Here is an 11,813-nt window from a genome sequence, read left to right on the forward strand (position 1 = left end):
CCCCCGCCGGCGTTTAATGCGCTTAGCCTCTAACGTGTGTCGTGCACAACACTCCCCACACAAACTGGATTTGTTGCATGTTGGGATATATAAACTGTGATAAGAGCCAGATGGGGTGACATTTTCCTCTGGCTTTTACACCATTAGCCAAAAAAAAAAAAAAAGAAAAGCTTGTGTCACGCTATATCTGTAATGTTACTATTCCCAGCGTTGTTTTAACACCATATTAATGGATGCTTTCCTGCGTGCATTTTGTATCATGATGATATCTTACGCTTCAAGCTAACAAGTTAACGGCATAGAAGGAAAATGAGTCTTGAAAAGTGTCAACAGAGAAAGGCAAAAGTCAGGTACTTCGATGTTTCTTCCAGGTCACAAACCAGAGCCTTCCCAAGTGAGCGCATTTACTACCTTTATTTCTATCCTGTTGAGGGCCAGGGGGCATTTATTCCTCAAAACAAGTGCTGCTGGGAGTTATCTGCATTTGAAGAGCAGTTAGTGGAGTAAAAGGGGTTGAATTTCTGCTCATAATGGCTCGGAGATACATTTGGGGTCACGGTTTTTGAAAACGTGGAGGCTTTGAACGTCGCTGTGGGCTCCTGATTGCTGTCACCAAGGGAAAACCCATGTAGGGCAGCTCTTCTGCACCTTCCTTCGCGCTTTGCGAAAATCACAAACCGGGGACACTCTCCTCCTCGTTAAGGAGCACGAGTTGAGCCACCTTAATGACAGTGGGGAGCAAACGGTGCCCATAGACGGCACCTTCGGGCTGATAAAGCTGCGTCCGCCCTGGGGGCTGCGTGAGCACTGCTATGGAGATGATAAACATCTCTCTTGCTTCCCTTTCCCCCTTTATTTTCTGTATCCATGCTCACGTTGCAATGACACTGCTGGAATAGCATAATTACAATGCTCCTCAGTGTGCTTGGAGATTTGTCTGGAAGCAGGTTATGGGAGGAAACTATTTTATAAGCGTTCTTTTCAGCTGGCATCAATTGATGATACAATCTTGCTTATAACGAATTTATTCACCCTCTTTCTCCCACATTCTCGTAACAGCCTGTTCAGGGAAAGTAAATTAAGGAGAGCAGAAGGAGGTGGTAGTGATGGTGAGCCACTATGCTGAGCACTGGTAGGTGGCTCTAAGGACAGCAGCGGGTCCCTGTGCTGAGTGAGACGTCTGTGGTCCCTGTCCCTTCATCTTCTGCCAGAAACAGATAGATCTGTCTCATAAACAAGAGCAACTCCAGTAAAACCAGCTGGGTAAATGAACCGAAGCTCTTCCCTCTTGCAAATGCCCTGTGGCTGCTTTGTGTTGCCTTCTGCCTCTCTTCCCGCGAGCAGCCGCACTGGTGCTGGCAAAGGACAGGGGATGGAAAGAGAACCGGCCTAAGTGCCTTTCACTTGAACAAGAGGAGCAAAAGCCTAAGGGGGATTTCAGAGAGGGCCACGGAGCTTCGTGATCGCTCATTAGCAGCTGAACTCAGCAGAAAACCCCTGTGGGAGAAGCAGAGAAGCGTCGTGGTCGGGACCTCCCCGGGCTTTCCGGAGAACCCCTCGGGGCCGCCGAGCAGGGCTTTTTGGGTCAGCAGAGCAGGCTAAAGAAAGCTGGGAATTAGCTTGTCCCTAGTCCTGGCTACATCAGCCCAGTGACATTCAAGTATTAAAAATAGTAAGAAGGTGCTAAATACTGCAGTCTGGTACGGGTGGCAGCTGGGTGCGTTTGTAATGTATGATCTTCTGAACCTTGTATCTTGCCAAACACCGTCCTGGCTGTCGGGAAACACGGGAGGATCGTGCAGGTCTGCACAGAGCATCGCTCCCAAGCAGCAACTCCAGCATCAGCACTTTGGGGGGGATGATGAGAAGACCGTCTAGCAACCCTTGAAGCACTGCATTATAAAACACCAACAGTGCTGCTATTTCTAGTCAAGACTTTTTCCACAGAGGAATTAATTATGTCTCATGTGAAAGAAATCAAAATGACAGGTCTTTGCATAGCATGACTATCAAGGCAAAAAGAGGACAGCAACAGCATAATCTGACACATTAAACAATGCACGGAACCGGGCTCTTTGGGGTTTTCAAATTCAGTTTTAGAATGTTTTTGTTTTTGTTGTTCAGAAAGAGCTAAGACTGAATACGTAATTTTCTACTTATGCACTGTTCCATATTTCTGGAAATAGGCTTAGCAAATCTACTATTTTTTTCAACAAAAAAATAATCTTTTCTAATTCCAGACTATATAGAGATATCATATGGAGTTGTACCTCTTGTACCACCGTCAGACAGGGGACACACGAGGTGGACGTGGCAGCTTCCATGTCCCTGTGGGAGTCAGAGAGCTGTGACGCCAGGCAGGGGTTTATTATTCCTCCTTTCAGTCCTGTCTTGGAAGGATTTGCTCCATCCCTCCAGCTGTCCTAACTTGTGACGGAGTGCGGCCACATTTGGGGTTTGGCTGTCAGTTACTCACCTGTGGCTGTTCCCCTGCACGAGCGGAGAAACAGAACATGAGAAACGTGGACTGCTCCTAATGTCAGTGCCCTCTGCACCAACACAAGTGTCTTCTTAAACACTCCTGGCTGGAAACCGCTTGCTCCAGTCCAAATTCTTGTTTCAAAAAACATGCAGATTACACCCAGACCACCTGGCTTGGTAATACAATAAGTATTCCTGCTTTGAGGCCTGGTTTAACTGGGTTTTTGATATTTCAATTCTGAGTGATTTGATTGCCATGGTAATCCTTAACTAAGCCTCTGAATAATAATCAGCCTTCTTACGACTGTTTCCCTCTTTTACATTAATAGATACTTCAAATAAAGTTTAATAGCAAGACACACTTTGATTACAAATAAGTCAAGACTACCTGCTCTTTATGCCTGGTCTATGTTACTTGCATATATATACGTAGTTACTATAGACAAGGCAGCAGCTTGTGTCTATAAATGAAAACATACATTTATGCACATCTTGATTTGGGAAGTTTTAAAAATAATATCAGAACAGCAAAAGAGGAAAATAAGATGTAACCCCCCATATTGAAGGGTGTCATTCTCCGTGGGCATGCACCAGTCAAGCATGTAACACCTAATGCAAATGCAGACACTATGAATTTGCTTAACAGAAAGACTCTCATACATCTAGCTCTGCCCCTAGTGAGAGTTCTGGGTATAAATTAGTACTTTTTCAGTGCTACCTCATTTCTTACATGTCTCATATGTCCTTTCTCCTAGATGCTCACAAAACATAGTGAAAAAGCTGGTATGTTCAAAAGCTGGTACATGATCTACCGTGGCAAAATATTGCACTTTTGGCAGAGTGACCCAAGCTAGACAAGTCAGCAGAAAGGATGAATTGACTTTCTGTTATTTGCAGTATAGACTGCGCATATTTAAAAGCTCTTCTACTCAGCAATAGAGTGAGCATTTCATTATCTACAGCCTCACGGTGAATTTAGGCAGATTTCCTGAAACATAATCTTAATACTCACACAAATGTGATTACTACTAAATCAATGTTTTGTGTTCAAATCTAATCATAGTACATGAATTAGAAACTAATAAACAGAGGTGCAGTTGGCTAGTTGGTAGATTTTAGTTGGCTGATATTAAAACTGACAACGAATGGCAGCCTGCGCCGCGCTGACTTGAGCACACACTGTTTGAATAGACTTTAATAATCTACACATGCACAGGTCTACAAAGTGCTATCAGTTTTATTTTCTCAAAATAAATGCTGATTTTTTTTTCCAATTAGCATTCATATTTCAGAAAGGTAGAGTTTTCTTTGTAATAATTCCAAGAAAGATTTAGTACAAGATTTTTAATACTCATCAAGATAGCATCAGTTGCAAGCAAATGAAAGAATTTGTTTTAAGGGCTTTTGTTTCAGCATTTCCCTAATCAGAGTTATTTGTTCCTAGCAGAAGTCCGGTGATGTCCCCAGTGTCCCTGGGACCCCAGATATGAGATACTGAATGTTAAAATATGTATTGGAAAGGGCAGAAGAACTCAAAGACTAGAGATGCATAAAAAAGTGTGAAGCCTGGAGATCCATTCCCAAATTATCTTCTCTTACAGGTGACTTTTTGCCGCATCACGACCAGCAGAAATGCCACCTTCCTGTGAAGCAGCAGTATGGGGAAGAGGGGGATTGCTCATCTCCTAGCACAGTCAGAAAGTCCCAGTCAGAAAGAGCAAAACTTCCATACCATTCCCCACCTCTTATTTCCAAGATCATCTTCTCACTACTTAACGGCTTTTGAAGACCCAGTGCCTGTTCCAAAACGTTCCTCCCATCGTGTGATGGCAAGGGAGGAGGGCTCCTGCAAGGGAATCGTGGCCTAATGTTAGCAGACTCTTAATCCAATGACTTTGGAGAGAGGTGGAAAGATGCAGGTTGCTCTGCTTCCTTCATCCTCTGCACACAAAAACATGGGAAGACATCTGGCATGCCCTACTCCAGTTTACTGCAATTCTGAAAAATACCAGTGTCATTACCTGAACGTAAAATCTCAAAGAAGATTCAAGAAAATTGGTTGTTGTTAATATAAGCATGAATAGAGAAATGGCATTTACTACCCATGTCAAAATCTAACAACAGTTTTATGAACACTGCTGACAAATTGGATACAGTAAATTAGAGTTAGAAGTGCAAGAATGATCTACGACCTTGACTCCAATGAAAGACTAAGTCGCCTCAATGTATTTACAGTATTGTGAAGAAGATTATGACGTTATTAAATCACGATCCATTTGTGCTTATATAAAAGGAAATTATCTCCCAATAGCAGACTCTTCAATCTAGCAAACTCAGGCACTCCAGGAGACAGAAGGATCACAGCTCAAATGAGAATTAGATTGCATTTTTTTAGATTATGCTTTTCAAATGAAGCTAAAAAAAATATAAGAGCAGACTACTAAAGAACCTGCTAAGTTTGCTGTTATAAGAGCCTTTTGTCAAGACCGCATGTTCCTCCGAGCAGTGTGCCAAGCTGGCTCAACATGGAAGCCTCCAAAGAAGGTTTTCTGGAAGGTCTTAGGCAGGTCAAGAGTAAGGCAACAAAAGTTCCTTTTGGCTCTGAGATCTACGAACCTTCAAATACTGACAATTTATGACTCAAATGCCTGGACTAAGATACACACCTTGTTAGTACAAGTATAGAGGACAGTTAATCCAAATTACATTCCAAATTTAACTTTTCTTTAAAAATGTGCCTTATGAACTGCTCCTGGAAGAGCAGTAGGATGGATCCTACTTTCATCTTATTTTTGTCTTGCCAAGCAATGTATTTCCTCCTTTTTTTTCCTTTCCTTTTTTTTTTTTTTTTTTTTTCGTATTTTTCCCCTGAATCCAGGAATACTCATGTCAGTTTGATTAGTTGAGTAAATGCTCTTTCCTTATTTTTTTTTCCATCTTTTGCTCATGCCTGATTCACATTCCACTACGGAAACAAACCACAATTCATATTAATTTGCTACACATCAGCAATCTCAAGAATTCACAGGTCTATTTGTATGCTGTTCCAACTTGCTTATGAATTGCCAAAAAATGAAAAATATGCATTGGACATACTTTTTGCCTGCTTATTCAATATAATTTTATGCTTCTCACTGAACACATCCTTAGGGCAGGTATGATTAATAATTCTAAAATAAGCAGCTTATCCCTCTAAAAAAGCTTGTGCCTCCTGTTGTAGAGTGCTGTAGGATTTCATTTTCCCTTTGTCCTTTAGCAGCACCACTTTATGATTCTTCTTCTATCAGTTCTTAAAGATAAACACACATTCTGAGATCTATTATCTTCCCTAACATCTCCTACGGCCTCGACCATAAAGCAAAACTGAGATCCTCACATGAGAGAGGTTGTGTTCATAAATAGCACTGTTGGAATCTCTTCAGTGCACATCCAGGGATGCCTGAAGCACCGTTTCTTCAGGGACACTGATTCTACTCATTCTTCAGTGGTGAACACCAGAGTAGATTGGCAGCAAGAGCCTCTAGGTCCAACTTGTAGAGCTTAAAAATTCATGTCTTTATTGGCAATAGCATAATGAGACATCTTAGCTTCTCTTTGCCAATTTAATGTTTTTGGCAGGAGCAACCCTATTTAGTGGAAAATAGCATTACTCAAGGTTGAACAGATCTGGTTTTTACATATCATTCCTCTTTTTCTCTAAAAAACCCCCCAGAAACTAAAGATCTAAAGACCTGCAACTCACATGTCTTAGCATAGAATTTTCTATTTAAGATAATTTCTCTCTGGCCTTTCCTATTCTGCAGATTTTAATTTAGCACATGGAGTGCATTCTCTTCAGAGAGAAGAAAGAACAGACTGTGCTTCCCTCTCAAGCTTATTTACACATAACTCAGTACTAAGGAAGAAAAGACTGATTTGCTCATACTTCATTTGTACCTTATCAACCAGTTCACAGTAATTTTAAAGAACCTATTGAGCCAAGCTCTCAGGATATATTTATGAAAGGTGTCTACATCTACAATTTACACCCTCACTGCCTTTCAGCACTCAGTTACCACCTTCCTTAGAAGCTGCCTAAGTTTTTCTAAATGTCTTTCCTGGGAACCTCAGGATCTGGCTTTGGACATGACACAAAGCGTGTAAATGTTAATTAAACTGCGCTTCAAGATGTCCCACTCGAATCTAAGCCTGTAATCACACTCTTGGAGGTGTTTCCATCTCCTCAGCATGTGTCTCATTATGCTTCTCAGAGCATAATGGCTGAGTGCAGCCTCCTAAGAACCGCAGGCAAAGCCAGCGCTTTGCTCCAGGAGCTGCAACGCTCACGTAGCGCGTGGGAGACCTGAATTACATTCCCCTCTTTGCTGAGGGAACTTGAAATGTACCACGAATCCTCTGTACGTCACCCCTTGTTCTAGCGCACAGAGCCAACACTTTGCCGCGCTCCTCTCCCACCTCGCTCCAGTGAGTTAGCGAGGAAGATGGAACTCACGTTCGTGTTGATGGTGGCCACCACCTTCCACGCACACAGGACAGAACGGACAGGCTGCGTCTGCCAGGACAGCACCGGGAGCAAAGCCCACGTCCCTCGAGCGATGCCCACGTCTCGCAGGGGAGGCTCTGGCTTGCTCCAAGCAGATGGACGTGGTTCAGCTGGACAAGCCTCGGAGCAAGGCCGAGAACAATCCAAGAGGGCAAGATGGCTGCCCCTAACGCGGCTGCCCCTAACGCAGCGGCTCCTGTATTGCCAAAAGCGCCAGTTTTCTGTGCTGGCCTCAGTCACGGGAAGAGGAGCAGGTCTGGCTTCTCTTAAATGGGGCCTATTTCGCTCAGTGACTGCTTGGTTTATCCTTGCAACAGAGAATTCTTTTCTGTGTGATATTTTCTGGGGGTTCACTGATAATACCCACTCCTACCAGTGATGACAGTTTCACCCGCTGGGTAAAACCAAGTTTCCCCCCCCAAAGGAAGTGGTGAATCAAGGTTTCTCATGTGCAAAGAAAGTTGTGTTTTTTTGTTGGTTTGTTTGTTTTTAATAAACTAAATCACTTGTAATCACTGGTCTAGGGGACGAAAGGACACTACACGCATCCTTGCTTATTTGCAAGCTGCCTTATACAAACGCCCACATATAGATGATGCAGGAGAGCGAATCCGACAGGAGCCAAGGGCCTCTGCGTCGCAGAAAGGGACCTCCTCGTTGGCCGAACCCAACGAGCGGATCTCACACATCCTCACAATCTGTGGCCCTGGTGACTATGGAGAAACCTGCACAGGTTGTTTCTTACTGCCTTGCCCGTATTTCTGCCCTGTTTTGGTGCTGCCGTTCTCGGAAGTAAGGAACGTTTTCCCCCGTTGTGAGCGAGCGCTCCTCTCGCTCGTGTTGGTCGTGTCGGCCCCAGCGCCTCAGCTGCCATTTGCTGTGTGACAGGCCCAGCGGGGCCTTCTCACAGGGAAACAACTCACCCCATTTTGCTTTTGCTCGAGCCTCACCTCAGCACTGGAATTAACAAGCAAGTGGTAACTATCTGTCTCACTACGAGCACAAGGAGACAGCGAATGAAATTGCTGTGAGGAAACAGACTGGAGATGAAGAAAATAAAGTGGCTCTTTACATAACACGTAGTTAAATCATGACAATTTTTGTTAGAGGATATTGTGGCTGCAGAAGTTTAGATGAGCTCAAAGGGATTTAGTAAATTGCTGGAAATTATATGAAATGCAAAGGTGTGTTCTTTGTCTCAGGAAAACCCCGAAGCACAAAACGCACGTGCGGCCTGTCCGTAGGCTCCTCACAGGGCATCCTGCACCAGCCGCCACTGCAGGAAGGGAATGGAATGGGTTTCCCTTGATCTGCTGCTGCGTTTCGTTTTGTCAATGCCTTTCATTTTATGCTATTCCGATTTATCATTCCCGGCCCCAAGCACATCCGTTTCCCTCACTCAAATTTTAATCTTAACTTTGCATCATCAAATTTATTCCAGCAGGTCTTTCCCAATCTTTACATTACGATCATCTTTTGTCTGTTAAAACCCAGCTGATCTAACGCTGACCTTTAAAGAATACAATGCAATACTCCTTTAGGTAATGGGGCATCCTTTGCCCAGATTCCTGCCCACCTTACACTTTATTGTTTGGAAGAAACCTGCAGTTTATTCACCACTCCTCCTTACCAAAACATAACCAAAATACACATTTACTCTTTGAGTTACAACTGTCAGAGTACAGCGAGCCCACATTTTCACATTTGGTATTAATATATTCAAATGTCTGAAGAAAATTTTGATCTTGAATGGCTGTTGGAAAGTCTACTGCAGGTTGATTTTTCTTAATCTGTTCTCGCTTTTTCTAAAAAATTCTTCAGAAAAACAGCCATGGTATTTTAAATAATCACTTATTTCATGTGTCTTTCCCACTCCGCAAGGGTGGACTAGAGCAAAGGCTTCCGATAAAAATCTCTTCCAGACATGACATCCTCGCCCAAAGAAATCCCTGTGCCGCCAGTTCCCTCAGAGTTCAAGCTCTAGACTCCTCCAGTCACTTGGCCTCACAACTGTGCTAATTAGCTCCCCTCGGTGACATCCATGCTGCTAAATTGAATGCCTCAAGAATATTCCCATGCTGCATAGTGGGGAATAGCCTGCATCCAGGCCAGCAACCTCTCCGCAACCCAGAAAGTTGCAACAGACACAAATTGTCTAACGGGAAGGATCTCTGGGGCACTCTAATTCCTGAGATGTCCCCAGGAATTCATGGGGACCGCTTGGCTGGGCACGTCCGCGCGGTGGGAGCGATGGTCAGTCTGGAGACGGGCCAGGGGCTGCTGAATCCATCACCACGGGCACCGCGTATCACAGCCGGCACCAGAGACCCTCACGGGTAACACACACGGGTGTGCTTAGAAATTCCATTACTTATTCAAATTAATGCTTGACAATGACGGCTTCTAGGTGATTCAATGATCCTGGAAATACCCAAGGGCTTAACACCTGTTTTAATGCTAATCTGGACATTTTCTTTTCATTTTGCACCCCAGCCATGTTAGATTACACTCTCCCTGCATTTAAGCTCTTTTTCCTCTCTCTGTCTCCTCCTGTCCTCGTTTCGCAGTGCCCGTGGAAACTAAACTCTGAAGCTGTCTCAGAACGTTGCTGTTCTGGATTCACTGCTGAGCTCAAACAGCAGGGATTGACCTCGAAGCAGGATGTCTTAGACATCCTCATGTCGGTCCAACTTTCTTCCTTAAAAAAATCTTTTGATGAGACTTGGAAATCACCAGGGAAATCTTAATTGACAAAGCCATGTGGAGGAGGAATCTGATAAGTGACTTACGAGAGATTTTCACTGTTCCATTTAGATACCAGGCAAACTGAACTTTGAAAAAGATAGGAAGATAATTCATAGTAAAAATGATGCAGACACTTTCACCAGTCTGATCTGCTTTTTTAATGCCTTTTCTTTTTTTTTTTTTTCTTTTTGCCAGCAGAAGAAAATGGGGGGATTATCTTTTCTATTTTTTTTTCCTATGGAAACTGCAGAGAAAAGGATATAGGCAGATAAACAGATAAAGGAAAGGTCCTAAGTTCAAATACCTTACTATTCTGTTCTAAATACAAATATTCCTGCTTGCTGCCAAATAATGACCCAGCCGTTAGCATGGATGGTGCCACGGAGTCACATTTTCACCCAGTCTGAGAACACTCTGTTGGCCCTTTGGTTAAGGCCTTTTATGCAGCTCTAAACATTTTAAACGCAAGATGATTAAAAAAAAAAGGTATTATTCTTATTGCAATAATATACCATTTTACCCACTTAGAGATGGGGATAGATGAAATTTTGAGGTGAGTGCAGTACAAATTATCATGAGTATCATAAAATATCTTTTTGGTTGTACTCATTTTTCCAAGGCAATATTTATATTACATAGATGGTAAGGAACTCGCATCAAGAGATAGAGCAGTACGCTGTTCGCAATTTTCTATCACAGATTCTTCTATAGAATATAATAAATAAACCAAGTCTCAAGTCTGAATCAACTTAAGAGAAACAACAGAGAGGTTAACTCCATGCTTAGTGAATTTTGCTGCATGATTTATTTAATAAAGTCTCCAAATAAACATGGAAATTACAGGCCTGACTACAATTGAATGTTTCTGAGAAAAAGACACTTTACATGGCCGATTAACATGAGCACACGGACAAATGGAGCTGGAAAAGTCTTCTTAACATGGAAAGGTTTCAGTTTATGTTTCCCTTATCACGATTTACAACATCACTGACATGTAAAACAACACAGAGGGCTCCTTGCAGAGGATCTAGAAGCTTCTAGCTCAGTCATGCCAATAAACTTTAATTTAAGAGCTCATTTTCACATATCTAAGTACCATTTTTAGAGTTTGATTTATTGTTCCAAACTTCATTTGAGAACTCAGCTGCTATCAGAACACACTACCTCCCATAAGTAAAGAATAGGGAGTGGGAAAAACATGTATTTACTTGGTAATTTGGCAAAAGAGGGAATAATTCAGGAAGTTGTAGGCACTTGCAAAATAAGCATCTTATGTTTGCAGCTGCATTTCTCTCTGAAACTTAAAGGATGAACTTCAATAAAGAAATTAAGGAAATATCTCAAGAAGAAGCAATACTATTCTAAACAAAATCAAGAGCATAAGATGCTCACAAGAAAGATCTTTCTTTTCCCTCTGCAAAAAATCATTTCCGTTGGAATAAGTGTAATCATCAGATGGAAATTATAATGTGTATTTCTGTATCTGAATTCGTGCTCACTTTTTCATTAAGAAAATTCAGAACTAAAGATTTCAAGTTTTAATATTAAACACAAAACCAAATAGAGTATATGTTCACAACAACACAACGAGGCTGCAAAGTCTCACAGTATTTTATTTCTCCTACACCTTCTTTATTTATAATCTTTTATCCTCAGTGTTCTAACTTTGATGCCCAAGACTTCACTTTAGAGTGTTATAAATATTAAATTCTCTGTAAAACACTGCATATGCCTCCAGGTATTACATAAATTAAATATGGTGTCTGAATGGCATCATTAATCATTAGTTAATGGCTACCTGGGGAATGGTACCTGGTTACAAAGCCGGTTCCAACATAATGACACAAAGAAGATTTAAACCACATCAGCCATCAAGGTCTGAGCGCAGCTGAGACAGGACATGACCAAGCACCTACACACACACGTGACGGTATCTCCAGAGTTCAGATACACTCGCGGCGTTCCAGGTATCATCTCTTTTTGTTCCTAAGAGGAGGAAAAACAGTCTGCAAGATGTTTCAGGCACAAAGACGGACAAAAAAAT

The sequence above is a fragment of the Tinamus guttatus genome, unplaced genomic scaffold, assembly GCF_059628265.1.
Source record: "Tinamus guttatus ecotype Peru unplaced genomic scaffold, ASM5962826v1 Tinamus_guttatus_pri_ptg000551l, whole genome shotgun sequence".
Classification (NCBI taxonomy): Eukaryota; Metazoa; Chordata; class Aves; order Tinamiformes; family Tinamidae; genus Tinamus; species Tinamus guttatus.